Raw genomic sequence first — 23,161 nt, forward strand, 5'->3', positions numbered from 1 at the left:
AGAAAAAATTTAAAAATTAATAAAAAAGAAAGAAAAAAATAGATATTTATGTGCCACAAAGAGAGCAGATCACTAACTATAGCACAATGCAAGCAGATATAACCCTGCCTAGTGACCAAATTAAAATACCAGAGGAAACACAGACATTGGAACAACTAATCAAAGATGTTCATACAACTCAACTTCATGAAATAAGTGGGTAGCAAATGACATACAGGAGATTAAGAGCATAAAGAGGAATTTGAAAGAATAAACAGGAAAATAGCAGATTTCATATAGATTAAAGATTCTGTTGACCAAATAAAAAACAAAATAGAGGCAAATAAAACGAGATTTGAAGAGATGGAAGTAAGAATAAGTGATACAGAGGGCAGGATAACTGACTTTGAAGACTCAAAAGAGCAAACGGCAAAAAGATGAAAGAACTTGAATTGGATCTCAGAGAAATGATAGACAAAACAAAGCATGCCACTGTAAGAATCATTGGTGTCCCAGGAGGAGAAGAGAGGAGTAAAGGGCTAGGAAGAGTAGTTGAAGACACAATGGGGGAAAACTTCCCAACCCTCATAAAGGACATAAATATACAAATCAAAGAAGCCCAATGAAATTCAAACAGAATAAATCCAAATAGGCCTTCCACAAGGCACATACCAGTCAGTCTATCAAATATTGAAGAGAGGCAGAAAATCCTGAAAGTGACAAGAGAAAAATAATCTACTACATACAAGGGAAACCCTATAAGACTGAGTTCAGACTACTCAACCAGCTCCCTAGAGGTGAGAAGGCAGTGGTACGATATGTTCAAGATGCCAAAAGAGAGACTTCCAGCCAAGAATTCTATACCAGCCAAATTATCCCTCAAAATTGAGGAGGAGGGCAATGGTGGCTCAGTGGAAGAGTTCTCGCCTGCCATGCCAGAGACTGGGGTTTGATTTCCAGTGCCTGCCCATGCAAAACAAAAATAATGATAATAAAAAACTGGGGGGAGAGATTAAAGTTTTCACAGAAAAAGAAATCCTGAAAGAATTTGTCAACAAGAGACTGGCACTACAAGAAATACTAAAAGGAGTTGTGCCGGCTGAAAACAAAAGACAGGAGAGGGCTGTCTGGAGGAGGGTATAGAACTGAAGAGTACCACTAAGGGTAATTCAAAGAATACAAAGAGAAAGAAGGAAAAGAATATATAGATCTGACAAATAAAATTAAGAAGATAAGATGATGGAATCAGGAAACGTGTTTTCAGTAATAAGTTTGAATGTTAATGAACTAAACTTACCAATTAAAAGATACGGATTGGCAGACTGGATTAAGAAACATAATCCAGCTACATGCTGCTTACAAGAAACTCATCGAACACACAAGGATACAAATAGATTGAAAGAGAAAGGATGGAAAAATATTTTCCATGCAAGTTGTAACCAAAAAGAAAGCAAGAGTAGCTATACTAATATCAGATAAAATAGACTTTAAATGAAAAGACATCATAAGAGACAAAGAAGGACACCATATAGTAATTAAAGAGTCAACTCACCATGAAAATGCAACAATCACAAATGTTTATGCTTCTAATCAAGAAGCATCAAAGTATGTGAGAAAGACATTGAAAAACTGAAAAGAGCAATAGATGTTTCAGCAATAACAGTAGGAGACGTCAATATACCACTCTCCTCTATAGATAGAACAACCAGACAGAAGATCAACAAGGAAATAGAGAAGTTAAATAACATGATAAATGAATTAGACCTAACAGATATAGGTTATTGAACCTCAAAGCACAAGGATATTAATTCTTCTTTAGTGTTCATGGAATATTCTCGAGGAGAGATCATATGCTGGGGTACAAAACAGATCTTTAAAAATGTAAAAACATTGAAATTACTCAAAGCACTTTCTCTGATCATAATAGGATGAAGTTGGATCTCAATAACCATCAAACAATGAGAATATTCACAAATATATGGTGATTAAATAACGCACACGTAAACAACCAGTGGGTCAAAGAAGAAATTGCTAGAGAAATCAGTAGCTATCTGGAGATGAATGAAACAGAGAATACAACTTACCAGAACTTATGGAATGCAGCAAAGGCTTTGCTGAGAAGGAAATTTATTGTCCTAAGTGCCTATATTAAAAAACAAGAAAGAGCAAAAATCGAGGACTTAACAGCACACCTGGAGGAATTTGAGAAAGAACAGCAAACTAACCCCAAAGCAAACAAAAGGAGAGAAATAACGAAGATTAAAGAAAAGTAAATGAATGGGAGAACAATAGAAAAAATCAGTAAAACCAAAAGTTGGTTCTTTGAGAATATCAATAAAATTGATGTGTCACTAGCAAGACTGACAAAGAAAAAAAGAAAGAGGATGCAAATAAACAAAATCAGAAATGAGAAGGGGTGCATTATCACAGACCCAGAAGAAATTAAAGAAATCATAAGAGGATACTATGAACAACTGTACACCAACAAAGTAGACAACTTAGATGAAATGGACAAATTTCTGGAGACACACAAACAAGCTACCCTGACTCAGGAAGAAATAGAAGATCTCAACAAACCACTCATAATTATAGAGATTCAGTCAGTCATTAAAAATCTTCCTACAAAGAAAAACCCAGGGCCAGATGGCATCACAGGGGAATTTCATCAAACATTCCAGAAAGAACTAACACCAATCCTTCTCAAATTTTTCCAAAACATTGAGGAAAAAAGGAACTCTACCTAATTCATTTTATGAAGCTAATATCATTTTAATAACAAAACCAGGTAAAAATGCTAATGAATGTAGGTGCAAAAATTCTCAATAAAATATCAGCAAATCGAATCTAAGAGCACATTAAAAGAATTATACATACCAGGATTACAAGGACGGTTCAACACAAGAAAATCAATCAATGTAATATAGCATATTAACAAATCAAAATCACATGATCATTACGATTGCTGCTGAAAAAGCATTCAATAAAATTCAGCATCCTTTTCTGATAAAAAATACTCCAAAAGGCAGTAATCAAATGTAACTACTTCAATATGATAAAAGGAATATAAGAAAAAATGATAACCAGTGTGCTGGTTTGAAATGATGTATGTACCCTAGGAAAGCCGTGTTTTAACCCAAATCCCATTTTGTAAAGGCAACTGTTTCTCCTAATCTCTATTCAATACTGTATGTTTGAAACTGTAATTAGATCATCTCCCTGGAGATGAGATCTTGATGTGATCTTCAGTGATCAAGAGTGATTGTTAAAATGGACTAGGTGGTGATGTGTCTCCACCATTTGGGTGGGTCTTGATTAGTTTACTGGAATCCTATACAAGAGGAAACATTTTGGAGATTTAGAGATTCAGAGAGAGCAGAGCAGAATGACATAGCCACAAGAAGCAGAGTCCACCAGCCAGCGACCTTTGAAGATGAGGAAGGAAAATTCCTCCCAAGGAGCTTCATGAAACAGGAAGCCAGGAGAGGAAGCTAGCAGATGATGCCATATCCGCCATGTGCCTTTCCAGATGAGAGAGAAACTCTATGTTCAACATATGCCTTTCCACTTCAGAGCAAAACCCTGAATTTCGTCGGCTTTCTTGAGCCAAGGTATGTTACCCTGGATGCCTTAGATTGGACATCTCTATAGACTTGTTTTAATTGGAACATTTTCTTACTCTTAAAACTGTAAATCGGCAACTTATTAAATTCCCCCTTTTAAAAGCCATTTCTTTTCGTGTATACTGCATTCTGGCAGCTAGCAAACTATAACAGCCAGCATCGTACTCAATGGAGAGAGACTGGAAGCTTTCCCCTTAAGATCAGGTACAAGACAAGGATGACCGCTGTCACCACTATTATTCAACATTGTGCTATAAGTTCTAGCTAGAACAATCAGGCAGGAAAAAGAAATAAAAGGTATCCAAATTGGAAAGTAAGAAGTAAAACTCTCATTATTTGCAGATAGTATGATACTATACTTGGAAGATCCTAAGAAATCTACAGGAAAAATTACTTGAGCTAATAAACAAATTCAGCAAGGTGGCAGGATATATAATCAATGTGCAAAAATTGGTAACATTGCTGTATACAAGCAATGACATAGCCGAGGAGTCAGTTAAGGAAAAAAATTCATTCAAAATAGCAACTAAAAGAATCAAGTACTTCAGAATGAACCTCACTAGGGATGTAAAGGACTTGTACACAGAAAATTACATAACATTGCTAGAAGAAATCAAAGGAGGTCTAAATAGCTGAAAAGACATTCCCTGCTCATGGATAAGAAAGCTACATATAGTTAAGATGCCAATTCTTCCCAAATTGACCTACAGATTCAATGCAGTACAAATCAAAATTCCAACAACTTACTTTGAAGATTTGCAAAAGCTAACTACCAAATTCATCTGGAAGGGAAAGGACCCCAAATAGCTAAAAGCATCCTAAACAGGAAGAATGAAGTGGGAGGATTAACAGTCCCTGACTTTAAAACCTATTATAAAGCCACAATGGTCAAAACAGCATGGTACTGGCAAAAAGACAGAAGCATTGACCAATGGAATTATATTGAGAGTGCAGAAATAGTACACCAAATCTATGGTTAGCTGATTGTTGTCAAGGCCCCCAAATCCTCTGAACTAGGACAAAATAGTCTTTTCAATAATTGGGCATGGAAGACCTGGATATCAATAGCCAAAAGAATGAAAGAGGACCCCTATCTTACACCCTACACAAAAATTAACTCAAAGTGGATCAAACACCTAAATATAAGAAGTGGCACCATAAAACCTCTAGAAGAAAATGTAGAGAAACATCTTCAAGACCTAGTAATAGGAGGTAGCTTCCTAAACTTTAGACCCAAAGCACAAGCAAGAAAAGTAAAAATAGATAAACGGGAACTTCTCAAAACCAAATGCTTCTGCACCTCAAAAGACTTTGTCAAAAAAAGGTGAAGAGGCAGCCAACTCAATGAGAGAAAATATTTGGAAATCCAATATTGGAAAAAGGTTTGATCTCCTGTATATAGAAAGATATCATACAACTCAACAACCAAAGAACAAACTATCCAACTATAAAATGGGCCAGAGATTTGAATAGGCATTTTTCTGAAGAGGAAATACAAATGGCTTAAAAGCACATGAAGAGATGCTCATTTTCATTGGCTATAAGGGAAATGTAGATCAAGACTACAATGAGATACCAAATCACACCTATAAGAATGGCTGCTATTAATCAAATGGGAAACTATAAATGTTGGAGAGGATGTGGAGAAACTGGGACACTTATGCACTGCTGGTGGGAAAGTATAATGGTGCAGTCACTATGGAAAACTCTTTGGAAATTCCTTAGGAAACTAAATATCAGGTTACCTTATGACCCAGCAATGACACCACTTGGTATATACCCAGAAGAACTGAAAGCAACAATGCAAACAGCCATTTGCACACCCATGTTCATTGCTGCATTATTCACAGTCGCCAAAAGATGGAAACGAACCAAACACCCTTCAACAGACAGGTAGATATCCGAACTGTGGTATATACATGTGATGAAATATATTGCATCAGTAAGACAAAGTGACATCCTGACGCACGACAAGATGAATGTGCCTTGAGGACATAATGCTGAGTGAAGTTAACTACACACAAAAGGATAGATACTGTATGATTCCACTTTTATGACAGCATAAATGTATGATCAGAGGCTTGTAATACAGAATATAAGGAACTTAGAGATACATAGAAACTAGAGATGGGTGGGCCATTAGCTAATGAGGTTGAACTCCAATGTAAGGAAATAAGAGTGAAGGTGGTTCTGTAGTGGTGCTGTCAGTAATATTACCATATTGATGATGAACAATGTTGAAAGGAGTTGTATAGACCTACATGTCCCACTGATTAACCCTAGAAATATGAATTCTTGCAAGAATTACTTCAAAGATATGATTCTTGTATAAAAACGTTTAAGTCCAGGGTACACGGGGAAAACTGCTACTGCATGCTATAAGCTATGTTCAAAAGGAAACCATCAGCACTACCACAGCAACAGCAGAGGTAAATAATGGGGTGAGGTACAAGAGTTAAGAGGAGGTTTAGATTTCCTATTTGGTGAGGATGTGTTTATTGGTTTTCTTTCTCTTGGAAACAATGAAATTATCTAAAATTGAGACTTCTGATGGACTGTGGACTTTGGGCCCTCTATGTTATGCCCAATGAATGCAGGTGGCTGAAGGATGCACTGATGGAGAAGTAGACTGGTGAACGATGGTGTATACTTATGAACAAAGGTTGTGCTGTGACAAAAAGGAACAAAGTCATGAGGCATGCAATGATGTGAATGAACATGTGGGACATTTGGTGAGGCAAAATAAGCCAGGAACAAAACAACAACAATGGTATGGTCACCTTCAGAAAATGCTTATAAGAAAACAGGGCCTAGACTGTAAGCTTTTAGAGCAGAAACATTAAGTCCGGAGTGGTGATTATTATTTCTGGATTTTGAGAGGCTGTTATATATATATATATATATAAGCTGGTATTTAGAGATAAGAACGAAGCCAAACAGATTGGGACTAAAGTAATTCAGAACATAGGAGTAAGGAAGACAGTGTCGATCTTTTAGAACCACACATACTCTCTGAGACCAATGGAAGAAAGGTTTATTTGGTCTCAAATGGAAATTTTCTGTAGTGCATAATCTAATTCAACCTACTGTATAGCTCATTTGAACAACTAAAACACAGGGAGCACAGAATAAGAAAGAGGTCCTTTAATCCTGTATAGATTATTGTAATGCCTGGATACCTCCTAGAGTATATTAAGTAGATAATCAAAAAGTATTGGTAAAGTCCTCTGTGTTATGGAACAAAAACATGGAAATATTAAACCTTACTATCAGGGAATCCCCTGATACTGTGTCAAACTTTAGGGACACCCAAATCTATAGGCCATGCCCTTGATCAGGAGGCTTACTCTTGTGAAGCTTATGTAGGTAGTGGAGAAGCTTAGACTACCATAGGTATGCCTAAGAGTTACTTCTGGAGGACCTCTTTTGTGGCTCACATGTGGCCTCAGCTCTCTAAGCCCAACTCCGCAAGTGAAATCATTGCCCTCCCCCATACATGGGACATGACATCCAGGGGTGAAGGTCTCCCTGGAGATGTGGGAGAGGACTCCCAAGGATGAATCCAGACCTGGCACTGTGGAATCAACAATTCCATCCTGACCAAAAAAGGGGAAGAGAAGTGTAATTAATAAAGTATCAATGGCAGGGAGAGTTCAAATAGAGTCAAGAGGCTACTCCAGAGGTTGCTTTTATGCGAGCTTCAGTTGGAAATTGTTACTTACCATAACCTGCCATCCCACATCCAGGACCATTCTAGCCAATCCTAAAGAAAACCTAGGGCAATATATAAGATTCCACAAGGGTTCCATGCACTACAGTAATTTTCCAGAAACCTACAACCTCCAGATGGGTCCCTGGTCCAGATAAGTCCTGACACCTAGCCCAGCCTCTCCAAAACATCAGATAGTTCCATCTCTCTACTCTGTGTTAGTGACAGACCCTTCCAATATGAGAAATTTAGAATTGCCATAGCCCAAACAACCCTAAAAAGAGGGATGGAAAGATCAATGGTGATGGTGGAATTATACAAAGAAGATAGGATTTAACAAATGAATATGAATGCTGAATCATTAAATTGGTATCTCTTAATCTCCAGCATTTTGGAGCAACTAGAAATAAAAACCTAAAATTGTGAATTTGTAACCCATGGTCAAACTCTGAAATATGTTCTACAACTAATTCTGGTGCTGTGCCTTGAAATTTATAGCTTTTTGTATATATGTTATTTTTCACAAAAAAAAGAAGTAAAAAAAGTTGATTGTGATGATAAAAAATATTTAAGCCTTCTAGCCTCCTATATTCTGGAGCAGCTAGAAGAAGAAACATGAGAGGATTGTATGGTATCCCATAGAAATTCTGGGATCTGTCCTGTAGCTACTTGTTGAAGAGTGCTTTGAAAACTATTGCTTTCTTATTTCTTTGCTTTGTATATATGTTATACTATACAATAAAAAAAGGTTTTAAAATAAAGGCAATGTGAGCTCATTTACTTGCATATATTAGCTTTACTTACTTCCCTTCCCCATTCCTTGTTCAAGCATCTTCTTCTTATCCTTCCTCCTTTCCAGGGCAGGGTCTGGTGGTAGATAGGGCATTTGGGTGTGTGGGTCAGTTGGCTCCACACTTTTCCATAGAGGACTCACTCAGGTGGGGGTCAATTGGCTCCAGGTTCTGTTTGTTGCTGTTCTTCTCAGAGATATATTTCTCCACTTTCTGGAGTTTGTCCTTTGCTTAGCCAGCCACCACCCTAATTCTAACCTTGCATCATCCCCCCCTCCCAAGAGACTTCTAATTACCCTTAATCTTAAGGGAAGGTGGGCTTATGTTCTGTCTTCTGTAATTACTTCAAGCTATTAGTGGCTCATAAGCCCTACTTGTGGAAGTATAGAAGTCTCCGACTATGCTATTGAAGGTAGCTCATTCAACACGGGGAATAGCAGCATAGCCTCTGGCAAGGAGAAGTTTGTCGTGAAATGTTTCTAATCTGGAAGAAACAAACTTGGTGAGAAGTTTAACAGGCAAGGGCTGATTGATAGCAAGAAGAGGACAGAAGTGAGTGGGCCTAAGGGAGGCATTGGCTAAATGGGGCTGGTGAACAGGGAAGGAAATGACCATCCTTCACATCCAAGAGTGAATTTTAGCTGAGTGACTCATTCCTGCTTAACTGGGGAATAAGAGGGTGCATGTAGGAAGTTAAGGGATGCAGAATTTGGCTTTAGAAGGGGTTCAATTGATTAGGCTGTGGCTTTTGCTGCTGTGTCACCGTAGTTATTTCCTTGAGAGATGTTAATATTACTTTTGATGGCCAAAGCAATGAATTACTGCTGTTTTTTATTAGCAAAAGCACAACATTTAAGAGATTGAGTATTTCTTGGGGGTGTTTAGTTGGGAGAAAGCCTCACTCTTTCTACACTGCTACTTGAGCATACAGGAGTAGGAAGGCACAGCTTTTTCCCTATTTTCAGTTCTAGAGCTCAAGTGAGGGCAATTAGTTCTGCTTTTTCACTCAAATCCCTGTGGGTAAGGCTTTGCCTTCACTCTAGCTTGACTACCATTTACTTTGTTTTCTTTGTTTTTTTTGGTAAATGAAGCTACTCTTAGAGATAAAAATATTTGACAAACTACAACAGAGATTTTTTCCTGTTTACTTATATACACTTGCTAGGTTTCGGTTAATTAACTGGTAGAATATAGTTTGTACACTTGCTTTGTATCTCTTTTAAAGTTCTTTTGTTGATGATGAAGTTGTGATTTATAGCTAATCACATGTACTTTTACAAAAGCCTTGGAATAAAGTAGTGTAACTGACAAATAACTTGGTTATTATACAGGTAAGTATTGTCAGGTTTCAGCTTAAGGTTCAGTAGCAAATTGAAAGAAAGCATGAGGAGCCACTGGTAGAGTGGTCATCTTTAATCATTCCCTCTGCTCTGCTCTGACACTTATAAAGCAGTAGCCTCATATACCCCAACCCTTCAATGTCAGCTCTCCTGGAGCTAAAGCCTGAAGCTACTGTTTCAGGAGGCCATTGTATCTTCCAATAATTTCTGCAGCTTGTGTTTCATATGGGACATGCTGTGTCCACTGTATATCCAGACTTTTGGCTCATTCCTGGCCAGACCTTTGGCCCAATCCTGGACCACAAACCCACTGCATCCAATGTGGGGGTTGCCTCTATCACTTGCAATTTCCATTGGTCTTCCATTACAGGCCTGTACTGGACTCACTTGCTTGCAAAGCAGCATAGACAAGAGTTACTTGCTGCTCAATGGGGACGTATCTCATCTTTGCTCCCTTCCATAACTTTCCTTGCATAACTGGATTCAGAACCCTATGGGAACCTTGCATTTACCATAATATTGCCAAAGTCCCCAACCGAAGTCTAATTCATAGGCTGTCACATCCAGATGGAAAGGAACCCCCTTATCCACCATCTGTAGAGCCTGGACCTGTGCTACTGCCTTTTTTGCTGCAGTAAATTGTCTTCTTGATCTCTCCCCAATCTCACAGGGCACTTTTTTTTTTTACTAAAAAAGGACACACAAAAAAATGATAAAAGACCTGAACCAAATGGGTGATAAACATTCTCCAATACCCCAAGAGGGCTACAGAAGCTGCTTTACTTGGCTGGTCTCAAATATGCTTGGACCTTATACATCACAGCTTCTGAGATTACTTTGATCTTACCTGACCAGATGTATTAGTTAGGGTTCTCTAGAGGAACAGAGCCAACAGGGAACACTCATAAATATAAAATTTATAAAAGTGTTTCACGTGACCTTGGGAACGCAGATTCCAAAATCCACAGGCAGGCTTTGAAGCTGATGATTCGGATGGAGGGTCTGCACAAACTCCACAGGAGAGGCTCACCAGCCAAAGCAGGAAGAGAGCTTGTCTCTTCTGAATCCTCCTTAAAAGGCTTCCAGTGATTAGATTGAGTACCACTCATTGCAGAAGACACTCCTCTTGGCTGATTACAAATGGAATCAGCTGTGGATGCAGATGATGTGCTCATGATCTAATTCTATGAAATGTCCTCATTGCAACAGACAGGCCAGCACTTGCCCAACCAGACAAGCAGGTACCACCACTTGGCCAAGTTGACACAGGAACCTGACCATGACACCAGACAACTCTCAAGACCTTTATTTTGGTCTTACTTGACCAGGCGACCCCCAAAAATTTTATAGACAATCCAGGCTCTTGGACTTTGGTCTTATTGGTTGCCCATCCCCAGGTATATAGTGCATGGCACAGGCTGTCTGACGCTTCTTCTAAATCTGTAAGACAATCAGAGTTTAACATAACATCATCTCTATAATGATATAAAGACACCATAGCCTTATATTGCCAGGTGGCCAAGTCTTGAGCCACTAGCCCATGGCACACAGTAGGACTATGTATATTGTCCAGCGGCAGCACCACAAATGTCCATTGCCACTTTTTCCACGTGAATGCAAACTGGTCCTGGCTCTCTGGAGCCAGGCCAATGGAGAAAAATGCATTTGCCAAGTCCACCCACATAGTGATATTGTCCTAAGGAAAGAGTCAATTGATCCATCATATCAGTCATTGATGATATTGCAGCATGCATGGTAGGAGTGACTTTATTGAGCTCATGGTAATCAACAGTCATTTTCCATGTGCTGTCCAGCTTTCAGACAGGCCAAACTGGGGAGTTGTAAGGACTATGAGCCATCCTCATGATCCCAGTCTTTTCCAATTGTTGGATTATTTGCCCAATTTCCTTATGTCCCCCAGGCAACCACTATTGCCTCACCTTAGCAATTCTTTGGGGCTCAGGCAAGCACACTGGGGAATGGTGAGGATGATCTCTAAGCACAGGTTTTACTACTCACACCCATAACCAAAATTCCCCTTGGTGATTCTTAAAGTCAGTCCTTGCAAGATATTCATGCCTAATATAGATTCAGAAATAGCAGAGATGTATACTATATAAGCTCAAGGGGGGCAAGTGACCAATGCCAAGCACTAACGTGACTTGTTTCACATGGATTCATCAATGTGAGTCAGAGGGCCATCAAACTTGTCTGGGTTTCTATAGGACAATGTGCATTTTGCCCCTGTATCCACTAGGGCCAAGACATGCTGTATATTGTGGAGAGATGAGTATTTTTCAAGTTTTACATGTGGCTTTTGGTTCCCCTGTACTTCTTCCCCCTGGACCAAATGGCCAGTGTGTCAGTCAATTAAGTTCATGTCATCCTGGCTGTGAAGGCATAAAACATCATGAAAGTGCAAGGCTCAGCCTGCCCTTTCTCCTTTGCTAAGTGAATCACTATTCCCAGGGCAACTGTTTCCACAAAGCTAATGATACTTTATTGAGCTGTTGATCAATGTTCTCAGGACTTACCCCTGCAGCTATTAAATCACCCACATATGCAACTGAGATACTTTGGTGGGGTGGCCAGCTTTGCCAGCCCCTTTCTGCTCACAGGGTGGTTTTTATTTGGATGGCAGCGCCACCCCTTGCTTTACTGGGCACACTCCCTTTTCACATTCACACAGCTTCATGTCCCATAACTGTACCTTTTGCTTTCTGAGAGTTCCAGGCTATCAGTCCCATTGTCTCACAGGTACAACAGCCATGCTGGGAGTGTCTTGTCAGGTTTTGCTGAACCTGTTTCATGAGATCTGGGTCCCTCCAGAGTATATGCTGTGTATGTTGTCCATCAGTGGAACTGTAGGGGGTCCACTGGCCCACCCACTGGTGCAAAGGGGTGGTCACACTCGATCTGCTGCTTCACTATGGGATGGGCATGGAGCAAGTGAGGGCTACTTACCTGGGATGGTGCCAATTCATTCTCGACTCCCTGTTTCAAGTGGCCCCTACTCTGTCACCTCTTTTTCCAGGGCTTGGAAATGAGTTTCCAATTCTTGCTTCTGTGCAGTCTCCCAACGTGTGCTTGTGTTGCTAAACATTCCTTATGTTGCTCCCACAACATAGACAAAAAAAAACAAGACACTTTCCCCACTATACCATGCTGGTGAAACTGGATGCCAGATTTAAAGTCCTTTAAAGCCTTGGCACTCCCCTGTGGGGTGGAAGTCACATGATCCCAAGCCTCTGGAGCAGACCACTACAGCAAAACTGCCTCTGTGGGATACCACAAGCTTGTGGACGGCCACATCCCAGTCTGGATTCCTCCAGGGCAGAGGTGCCACTCAGCACTCATCCACTCAACTATACCAAATGTCAGGCTTTGGCTTAAGGTTCAGTAGCAAGTTGAAGAAAGCACGAGGAGCCACTGGTAGGCTGGTCATCTTTAATCATTCTTTGTGTTCCACTCTGATGCTTACAGAGCAGTAGTCTTTTATATACTAAATTACACAAAAGTGGCATTTTTTCAACAAGTGACTTCACTTGTGGGATACATGATTAGATATGTGCATATTACATCATTGGTTACACAAGCTATGCTGCATCATGTTCCCCCAGAACTTATGAAGGCCATCTTAGCAGGCTATTTATAAAGAGTAATGTTTCCAGGCCCCACAGTATTAGGATATAACATGGACAATGAGAATATTGTTGTTTGTAGGAATTTTATACATTTCTAAATATATGATAAATTTTAGCTTAACAGAGAATAGAAAATTTCTTTTAATTATTGTAATATTTCCTAAACACTTTTAAATAAAACCATTATAGCACCTCATGTTTACAAAGTAAGAACAATTTCTTTGTAACAGTTTTCCTTTAAGAGTGAGAAGACTTTTCTTTCTTTGTCTTCTCCTCCTAGACCTTGTTTTGATTGCAGTCTGGATGGTTGGAGAAGGGAACTCAGTCCTGACTAGCTTGACAAAATATGTTGCTGGATTTTGGTTTCCAGATTCTTGGCCATGCTATAAGAAAGAATTCAATGGCACAGCACAGCACAGAGTAAGCAGATAGAATATTTATAAGGTACACATGTGACAGAACATGTAAGAACTCTACAAAGATGGAGGTGAGAAAGGTGAGAGACCCCAAAATTGGTATATGATAAGGCAGTCAAGTCTACTCAACTGGAACAGATCAGCCTCTTGAACAAATTGTGTTTGGAGATGCAGATATCCATATCAAAAAGAAGAAAAGAGACTTCTATCTCACACTTTATACAAAAATTAACTCAAAATCTATCAAAGACCTAAGCATTAGAGCTAATAACATAAAACTTCTAGAAGAAAATGTAAGGAAATACTTTAAGATCTTGTGGTTGAAGGTGGTTTCCTAGACCGAACACCCAAATTGTGAGCAATGAAGGAAGAAATAGATAAATGGGAGCGCCACAAAATTAAATACTTTTGTGCATCAGAGGACTATGTCAATAAGGTAAAAAGGCAGCCTATGCAATGGAGGACAATAATCAGAAACCACAATCAAATAATGGTCTAATATCCAGAATATATGAAGAAATTCTACAATGCAACAACAAAAAGACAAACAACTCAATTAAAAAATGAACAAAAGTCATGGGCAGACACTTTTGCAAAGAGGATATACAAATGGCTCATAAGCATATGAAAATGTGCTCAACATCACTAGCTATTAGGGAAATGCAAATCAAAATCACAATGAGATATCATCTCACACCTGCTAGAATGGCCATTATAAAAAAAAACAAAACTACAAGTGCTGGAAAGGATGTGGAGAAAGAAGCACATTTATTCACTGTTGGTGGAAAGTGCAGTCACTCTGGAAGGCAATTTGGTAATTCCTCAGGAAGCTAAGTACAGAATTATTATATGATCCAGCAGTCTCATTACTAGGTATATAGTCAGAAGAACTGAAAGCACAGACATGTACGGACATTTGCACACTAATGTTTATAGTGGCATTATTCACAATTGCAAAGAGATAAAACTATCCCAAAATCCATCGATGGACAAGTGGATAAACAAACTGATATATACATGTGATGGAATATTATGCACCTGTGAGTTGTAATAAAGTCTTGATGTATGCAACAATGTATATATACCTTGAGGACATTATGTTGAGTGACATAAGACAGAAACAAAAGGACAAATACTGTATGGTCTCAGTAACATGAACTAACTACAACGCAAACTCTGAAGTTAAAGTTGAGAACATAGAATACCAGAGATAGAAAGATGGTAGAGACTAATATTTGATGCTGAAGGAGTACAGAACATTCAACAGAATTGGTTGTAAAAATTCTGAAATGGATAGCACAATACTGTGAGATGGAATTCACAGTACTGATCAAGTTAAGTGAGTGTATGGTTGAAACAAGAAGGCTAGGGGCATATATGACATCAGAAGGACAGATGGGGGTAAAAACTGGGACTGTATAACTTAGTGAAACCTAGAGTGGACAATGATGTGATTAAATGTAAAATAAAAGAAAGTTTTTACATGACAGAAAAAAATGAATGTCAACATTGCAAGGTGTTAAAATTGAAATGATATATGGAAAAATACAATTAATGCAAACTGGGGTCTATGGTTAGCAGTAACATTGTAGTGTTTTTTTGATTAATTGCAACAAAGTCAATATTCCAAAGCTAAATATCAATAAAAGGGGGATATAATGGAGTGGTATGGATTCTTGCTGTTGTTTCTCTTTTCCTTTTTTCTTTTCTCCTCATATTTTCTCTTTGTAGAAGAAATGGACATGTTCTATATAGATTGTGGTGGTGAATGTCTAACTGATTATACTGGAATCATTGATTATACACTTAGGTTTGTATGGTGTAGGAATAAAAATTAAAAAACACAAAAGGATACAAGTTCTGGAGAAGATATGAAAAGAGATATATATCTATTAACTTTTGGTAGGGAGAGTGATGCGCAGCTCTGGAGGACAGTGTGGTGGTTCCACAGGAGGATAAGTATAGGGTCACCATCTCATTCTGCAAACCCATTATTAGATATATCATTAGAAGAACTGAAAGCAGGACACAATTAGACATTTGCACACTGGTGTTTAGGTGGCATTATCATTATTTGCAATGGATGGAGGTGTTCTAAGGGTTCATCAACTGATGAACAGCAGGGCAAATTGTGTGTCTACATACTATGTAACATGAGAGGCTTCAGGAAAGAATGAAGTTGTGTGACATGGAAATAGATGAAAATCCTTGAAGGCATTATGTTGGTGAAATAAACATAAAAATTGCCTGGTCTCACTGATATAAACTTACTATAATGAGAAAACCCTGAGAATTGAATTTGGGATCACAGGTTATCAGGGATATAAAATTGCAAGATTGGCAATCAAAGATCAGGGAGAATGGAATGTTCAATAAGTCTCATTAAAAGATTCCTGTATAGTCAGCTCTTACAGAAGTCATCTACTCTTGGTTTTAACAGTTATTTCTAAATTCTGAGATGCTGTGCTCTTTTTGTAAAACCTCATAGTTTCCTGGAAATTGAGTTTATGTTGACACCTGAGGCTCAGAGTTAGAGTTTTGCAGCTCTGAAACTCAGCATTACTTCATAAGCAACAGTTAAACAAGCTGAAAAAGAAGTCAGACTTCAATTAGAGATATGAATGAATTGTCTTGCTAGAACCAAGGTAAATCAGAATACAGAGTAAAGGATGATATTGTCTGTATTGAAACTTTAACTTCTGTGTGAGATCAAAGGAAGTGATGTTTTTTTGTCCAAAATTTAGATTTTTTGTAGCACATCCAATTGAACCTTGTCTGGTCAGTTTATCTAAACAACTTAATTTCATATAATCTACAATAGGGAACAGGAACTTTTATTTGTACAGATTAAAGTAATGCCCCAATAAATTCCAGATATATGGGACAGGAAATTTTTTTTAAATTATATCAAACCCCTTGAGGGTCTAGGAAAATGTGGAACTATTAATATTCCCCACCTGAGGATTCCGATACTCTCTCAAGCATTAGAACTACCATTTAATAAACTGAGTCTCAAACTAGAGGCTTGCCCTTATGAAGCTAATCTCTACAATGGTGAGCTAAACCAAGTTATATATCTATACCCCCATAGAAACTCTTTCATTGCTCAGATGTGGCTTTCTCTCTAACCAACCCTGCAAATAAAGCCACTGCCTCTCCTATATATGGGACATGACTCCCAGGGTATAGTCTCTATGGCACTGGGGACATGATCACAGGATGAGCCTGGCCCTGGAACTGTGGGATTCAGAATGCCTTCTTGACCAAAAGGTGGAAAAGAAATGAACAAAATAAAGTTTCAGTGGCTAAGAGATTGCAGTTAGTGTGAAGAATCATTCTAAAGGTTACTATGCAAGCTTCAGCCAGATATTGAAAATTACCACAGTATGACAAGCTCCATCCAACATATTCCTGAAAACCCTAAAGAATACCCTGGGCTCTATCTAATACTCTATAAATGTTTACCTAATAAGTTTACTTTTTTCCGAAACTTTAGGCCTCCAGATTGTTCCTATGCCAGAAAGCCCTGTAACCAGAGGTAACAGTCTCTCCAAAACTCAACCAGTTGCATACCTCTACCCCATAAGGTAGATGCAGAAGTTAAAATGGTTAATGTCCAGATATTCCTGAAGATTGAGAAATCATTAAATGAGAGGAGAGGTGTAACAGATCATTCAGATTTAACAAATACTGTGAATACTGACTCATATATAATATTCTTTTTAGTTTCTTTTTAGTTTCAGTGTATTATAATAGCTGGAAGAAATACCAGAAATTGTTGCATTGTAACCCAGTAACCCTGATCTTTGATAATAATTGATAGCTTTATAGCAAAAAAGAAAAAATGTTGTTGCCCATGTTTGTATGCTCTACTTCTGGATGTCTTAGTGTTCCCCTGATCTATATATCTATCTGTGAAATACTACACTGTTTCAGTTAACTTACCCTTATTGTATCTCTTTAAATTTTGCAGAATGCAATACTAGAGTCATAAGGGGGGGATAATGGGTATGATGTTTGGGGTTTCTTTCTCATTTTATTTCTTTTTCAGGAGTAATGAAAATTCTAAAATTGATCAGGATGAATGCACAAACATGATATACTGTCAACCACTGATTGTACACTTTAGTAGATTGTATGGTGTATGAACCTATCAATAAAATTATATTTGATAAAAAAATGAAGATAAATGTCATTGAACAGGTACTCAGTAGCCCATATTGAAATTAAGAGAGGGAACAAACATGAAATGGAAAGAGAAAAGGATAAAATGATGACCAAACATCCTCAACTGTCCAGGAAGAGAAGAAATCAGTGGTGTACCACTATGGTCAACTTCCAATGAATCACTGAAAATGAACAAAAAGATAGGAGAGCTATGTAAAATGAAATGGTCACCTGCATTGGGCATTGCTGGTAGGAACACCTTATTAAAAGATTTTCCACAAACAAAAATTGACCTGCAGGGGCTTTCTAAACATGGAAGAATGGAACACTGCTACAGAATGCAGATAAGAAAAACCTGGTGAACCTGTTTTGGTCCTGTAGAGATAGCTACCAGAATAACAAATATACAAAAATAACCAATGTATTCTGTCGACATGTTGTAAGACCCTTATATAAAATAGAAACTTAACATCACCCAAGCAAATATTCATTGCTTCTCTGCATTTGTCTGGTATAAACTTCCCTTTCCACCCCTTCCTGGAGATACTTTTTAATGCAGTTTGGATGCTGACAAATTCATGAAACTTAACTGCTCAAACTGCCATAATTATTCTTAAAAATATACATCAACCTACATTGAAAACATAATCAGAAAAATGTCATAAACTTGTCTTTTAACTGCCTTGTACACAAGGGCACTAAATACAATAATTTGGGTATGAAAAGTCCTCAACAAATAGTGCTGGAAAACTGGATATTCAAATGCAAAAGAATGAAAGTGGACCCCTATGTCACACCATGTACAAAAATTCACTCTAAATAACTCAGGATCTAAACATAAGAGTCCAAATCACTAAACTCCTACAAGAAAATACAAGGGGAAATCTAATCATGTGAATTTTGCAATGATTTCTTAGTCATGACCCCAAAATCATGGGCAACAAAAGCAACAAAATAAACTGTTTTTCATCAAAATAAAAACTTTATGCTTCAAAGGGCATTATCAGTAAAATGAAACACACAAAAAAAAATAGAAGATAGTCACGTTTATTCAGATTAATGAAGAGGCTGAGGAACAGCCTGAAAATGTAGACTGTGTTCCAGTAGCCATGTTTCTTGAAGATGATTGTATGATGATATAGCTTTCACAATGTGACTGTGTGATTGTGAAAACCTTTGTCTGATGCTTCCTTTATCTACCTTGTCAACAGAAGAATAATAGGGGAACAAATGTTAAATAAATTTAGTTTGAAATGCTATGAAGTCAAGGAAAGGGAGGGTAAGGGGTATGGTATGTATAATTTTTTTTTTTCTGTGTTTCATTCCTTTTCTGAATAATGCAAATGTCCAAGAAATGATCATATGAAATATGCAACCATGGATGATATTGTGAATTACTGATTTTATATGTAGAACAAATGATCAAAATAGGAATGTTCACGTTTGTTTGGTGTTTTTTTTTTGGTATTAAAAAAAAAATAAAATAATTGAAAAAAAGAAGATAGTTGCAAATCATACATCTGAAAAGGTTAAAAATCCAGAATACACAAAGAACTATACAACTCAGCAACAAAAACAACCAAATTAAGAAGTGGCAAAACATTTGTATAGACATTTCTCCAAAGATGATCTACAAATGTCCAATAAACACATGAAAAACTGCTCAAAAGTGTAACTCATCAGGAAATGCAAACCTAAACTTCAAGATACAATTCACATCCACTAGATGATGTATTAATAGGTTCTTAGAGAAACAAATCAGCAGAATATCTGTAGATTTAAAATTATAAAAGTGTCTCACACAACCATGGAATGTAGAGCCCAAGTCTTTAGGCAGGCCTCAGCTAGTAATTCTGATAAAGTTCTCAATGAACTCTCAGAGAGGCTGGCTGGGCAACCATGGGAATGTAAGGTGCAAGTCTATAGACAGGCCACAAGCTGGCAACTCCAATGAAGTTCCTCATTGAACTCTCAGAGAGGCTGGCTGGACAACCAGGAAAGGAAGAATCCAAAATCCATAGGCAGGCTTGAAGCTGGTGACTCCAATGAAAGTCTGACAAATTCCAAAGAGAGGCTCACCGGCTGAAGCAGAAGATGACTGTCTCTTCCAAATCCCCCTGAAAAGCCTTCCAACGATTAGATTAAGCATCACCCAATCAGAAACACTCCATTAGCTGATAACAAACACAATCATTGTGATGCAGCCACGTAATCATATTTAATCCATAAATGTCCACATACCAACAGACAGGCCAACACTTGCCTGACCAGACATTTGAGCACCACCAGCTGGCCAAGTTGACACATGAACCAGACCATGATAGTCCATCCCTTATCAACTTGACAGCTATACACATCACCTAAACCATACTTATCTCTAATAGAAAACAATAACAGACACATTTTTCTTCACCTAATGCTCACTTCCTGCATACAACCAAAATGCATTAAATCTCCCATAAAGAGTGCAAGTCCTTAGGTAATATTCACTCTCAAATTTGATATCTACAACTTAAGAAAAATAACATGAATAAACAGCATTATGTAGGAGTCAAAGGTTAAAACAAGACCTGAAAATTTGTTGGGAGCACTGCATTAGGTGGCAACGAAATTGAGGAGTTGTTATCTGCTTTGTTTGGAACAGTCTGGGAAAGAATCTTTGCACCCCCAAATGTTACGTTAAGAGGAAGAAAGTTAAGTACTTTGCTTCCTCAGAAAGCAGGCATCCTTTTGTTACCCTCAGATATAAGCAGATCTGTTCAGAATAAAGTTGTCTGGTTTGTTAAAGTTAAGCTTCAGACCCCCTGATCCCGTCCATGTCTCTCCTTCCTTCCTCCTTCCTTCCTTCCTTCCTTCCTTCCTTCCTTTCCTCCTTCCTTCCTTCTTCCTTTCCTTCCTTTCCTTCCTTCCTTCCTTCCTTCCTTCCCTTCCTTCCTTCCTTTCCTTCCTTCCTTTCTCTCTCTCTCTCTCTTTCTTTCTTTCTTTTCATTCCTGAATATCCTTCAAGCTCTGTTTCAAAGAAGCAACAGCATTACAGTCCTCATTTCTGTAACTGATCACATGGTCATAAGTCATATTTATCACTACATTCTTCCACTGCCCATTCCATTTTCCCTTTACCCTCACGAGCAATTCAGCTGGCCATGATTCTTTGCCTGGGAGTGACCCAAACCTCATTCCTGAATTCGACCCATTGGTAGTCCTGCCTGGATTGGGTTGTTGCAGTTTTCCATGGATTTTAATGACAGGGCATGGTTGTACTAAGAGCCCTAGGGATTGCCTATATTCCGGAAAACTGTTTTTATTTCATTGTGTGTTGCACTTTCATTTCGCTCTAGTAAGGGTCAATAACCCTAGAAAGTAAACGATTCCATTCTTCTTGTTGATTCAGGCATGGGTAGTCCAAAGTACCTGGTGCAGTCTTAGATTCCAGTTCAATTGAGCATTGGTTTCTCCTGGTGGAAGCACTCCACCTTCTGGAACTAAAACCTAGACAAGCAGAGCTCAAGGTCACAGGGACAGAAATAAAAAAATTTTCCTAGTGATCTAGGTAATAGTGATGATGCCACTCCCACTTCCACCCCTTGGTTCCTAAACCATAGATCCTGGCTATGAGAAACAGAACCATACAGTGGGTGTTGATTCAGAGCATACACAGCCTCCTGGAGAACATCACTACAGTCCTGCAAGTATAGCCACTTACTTGCACATAATTTATTTTCAAAGGCCATTCCAGTTTCTATAAATCCAACTGCCTCTGATAATGGGGAACATGGTAAGACCAAGAATTCCGTAAGCATGTCCCATTCTCACATTTCATTTGCTGTGAAATCGTTCCTTGATCAGAAGCATCTATGTGAATACCATGATGATGGATAAGCATTCTGTAAATCCACATGGTAGTTTGGTGAAGCATTGCATGCAGGAAAGCAAACCCATAGCAGAGTATTGTCTATTCCAGTTAGAACAAATCACTGACCCTTCCATGATGGAGTGATCCATGTAATCAACCTGCCACCATGTAGCTGCTGATCACCTGAGAAATTGTGCCATATCGGGGCTGTTGGGTCTCTGCTGCTGGCAGATTGGGCACTCAGCAGAGGCTGTAGCCAGGTCATCTTTTGAGTAAATCCATGCTGCTAAGCCCATGCATAACCTCCATCCCTACCACCATGACCACTTGTTCATGAGCCCATTGGCAATGACAGAGTTGCTGGGGAAAGCTGCTTGTATCCACAGGATGGTCATCTTATCCATTTGATTATTAAAACCTCCTCTGCTAAGTCACCCTCTAGTGCACATTCATATGGACACAAACATCTTCATGTTTTTAGCCCACTCAGAAAGGTCTATCCACTAACTCTTCCCCAGACCTCTTTGTCACCAGTTTTCCAACCATGCTCTTTCCATGTCCCTAACCATCCAGCCAACCATCTCCCTCTTTCCCTCACTGCTGTCCTTCAGGGACATCCCTGAAAGGGGTTGAGGGCTGCAGCTTTCCAATTTTGGATGGTACCCCCCATATCATACAGAACCATCTGCAAACCAGGCCCAGTTTTCTCTTCCCATCAATTCAGTGTAAGAAATCTCCAGAGGACATAACTCTGGTATGAGAAAGATAAGGAAATGTGGCAGGAGTGAAGACCATGGGCCTTTGGACTGTTTCCTCATGTAACTTACTTGTGCCTTCAGGACCTGCTTAGGCCCTATCTCGTATACCCATTCCATTTTATGATGGAGGGCTCTGTACATGCCCAATTTTATGGCTTGCTGGGTCAAACAACACATACCTCATGATAGGCAACCCTGGTCTCATGTAACTTGGTGGCCCATGGTAAGTATTCAGTCTCTACCAAGGCCCAGTTGCAGATAAATGCTTGTTTTAAAAGGAGAGTACTTATCTACAGAAGATGGTAAGGCTTTGCTCCTAAATCCTAAGGTCTGCATTGGTATTCTCAATAGCCCTGCCAATTCTCCAGCTATTTGCCATTGACACTTCCAGCACCATTGAATATGCAGGATCATATGGTCCATGTGGCAGAGCAGCTTGTGCAGCAGACTAGACCTATCATAGAGCCTCCTCTTGTCAGGTCCCCACTCAAAATTAACTGTTTTCTGGTCACTTGATAAATGGGCTGGAGTAGCACACCCAAATGAGAATATGTTGTTGCAAAATCCAAAGAGACCAACCAGGCATTGGGCCACTTTTTTGTTGTAGGAAAGGCCAGATGCAGCAACTTACCCTTCACCTTAGAAGGGATATCTACATGCCCCACACCATTGAACACTATAAATTTCAGTGAGGTGGAAGACCCTGTATTTTGTTGATTTATCTTCCATCTCCTGACACACAAATCCATACCAATAAATCTAGAATAGCTCCTATCTTTGCTCTTGAGGTCCAATCATCATGATACATTAATATTATGGATCAGTGTGATGTGTTGTGGGAGGGAGAAACAATCAAGACCCTGCGGACAAGATTATGACATAGG

The sequence above is a fragment of the Tamandua tetradactyla genome, chromosome X, assembly GCF_023851605.1.
Source record: "Tamandua tetradactyla isolate mTamTet1 chromosome X, mTamTet1.pri, whole genome shotgun sequence".
Taxonomy (NCBI): domain Eukaryota; kingdom Metazoa; phylum Chordata; class Mammalia; order Pilosa; family Myrmecophagidae; genus Tamandua; species Tamandua tetradactyla.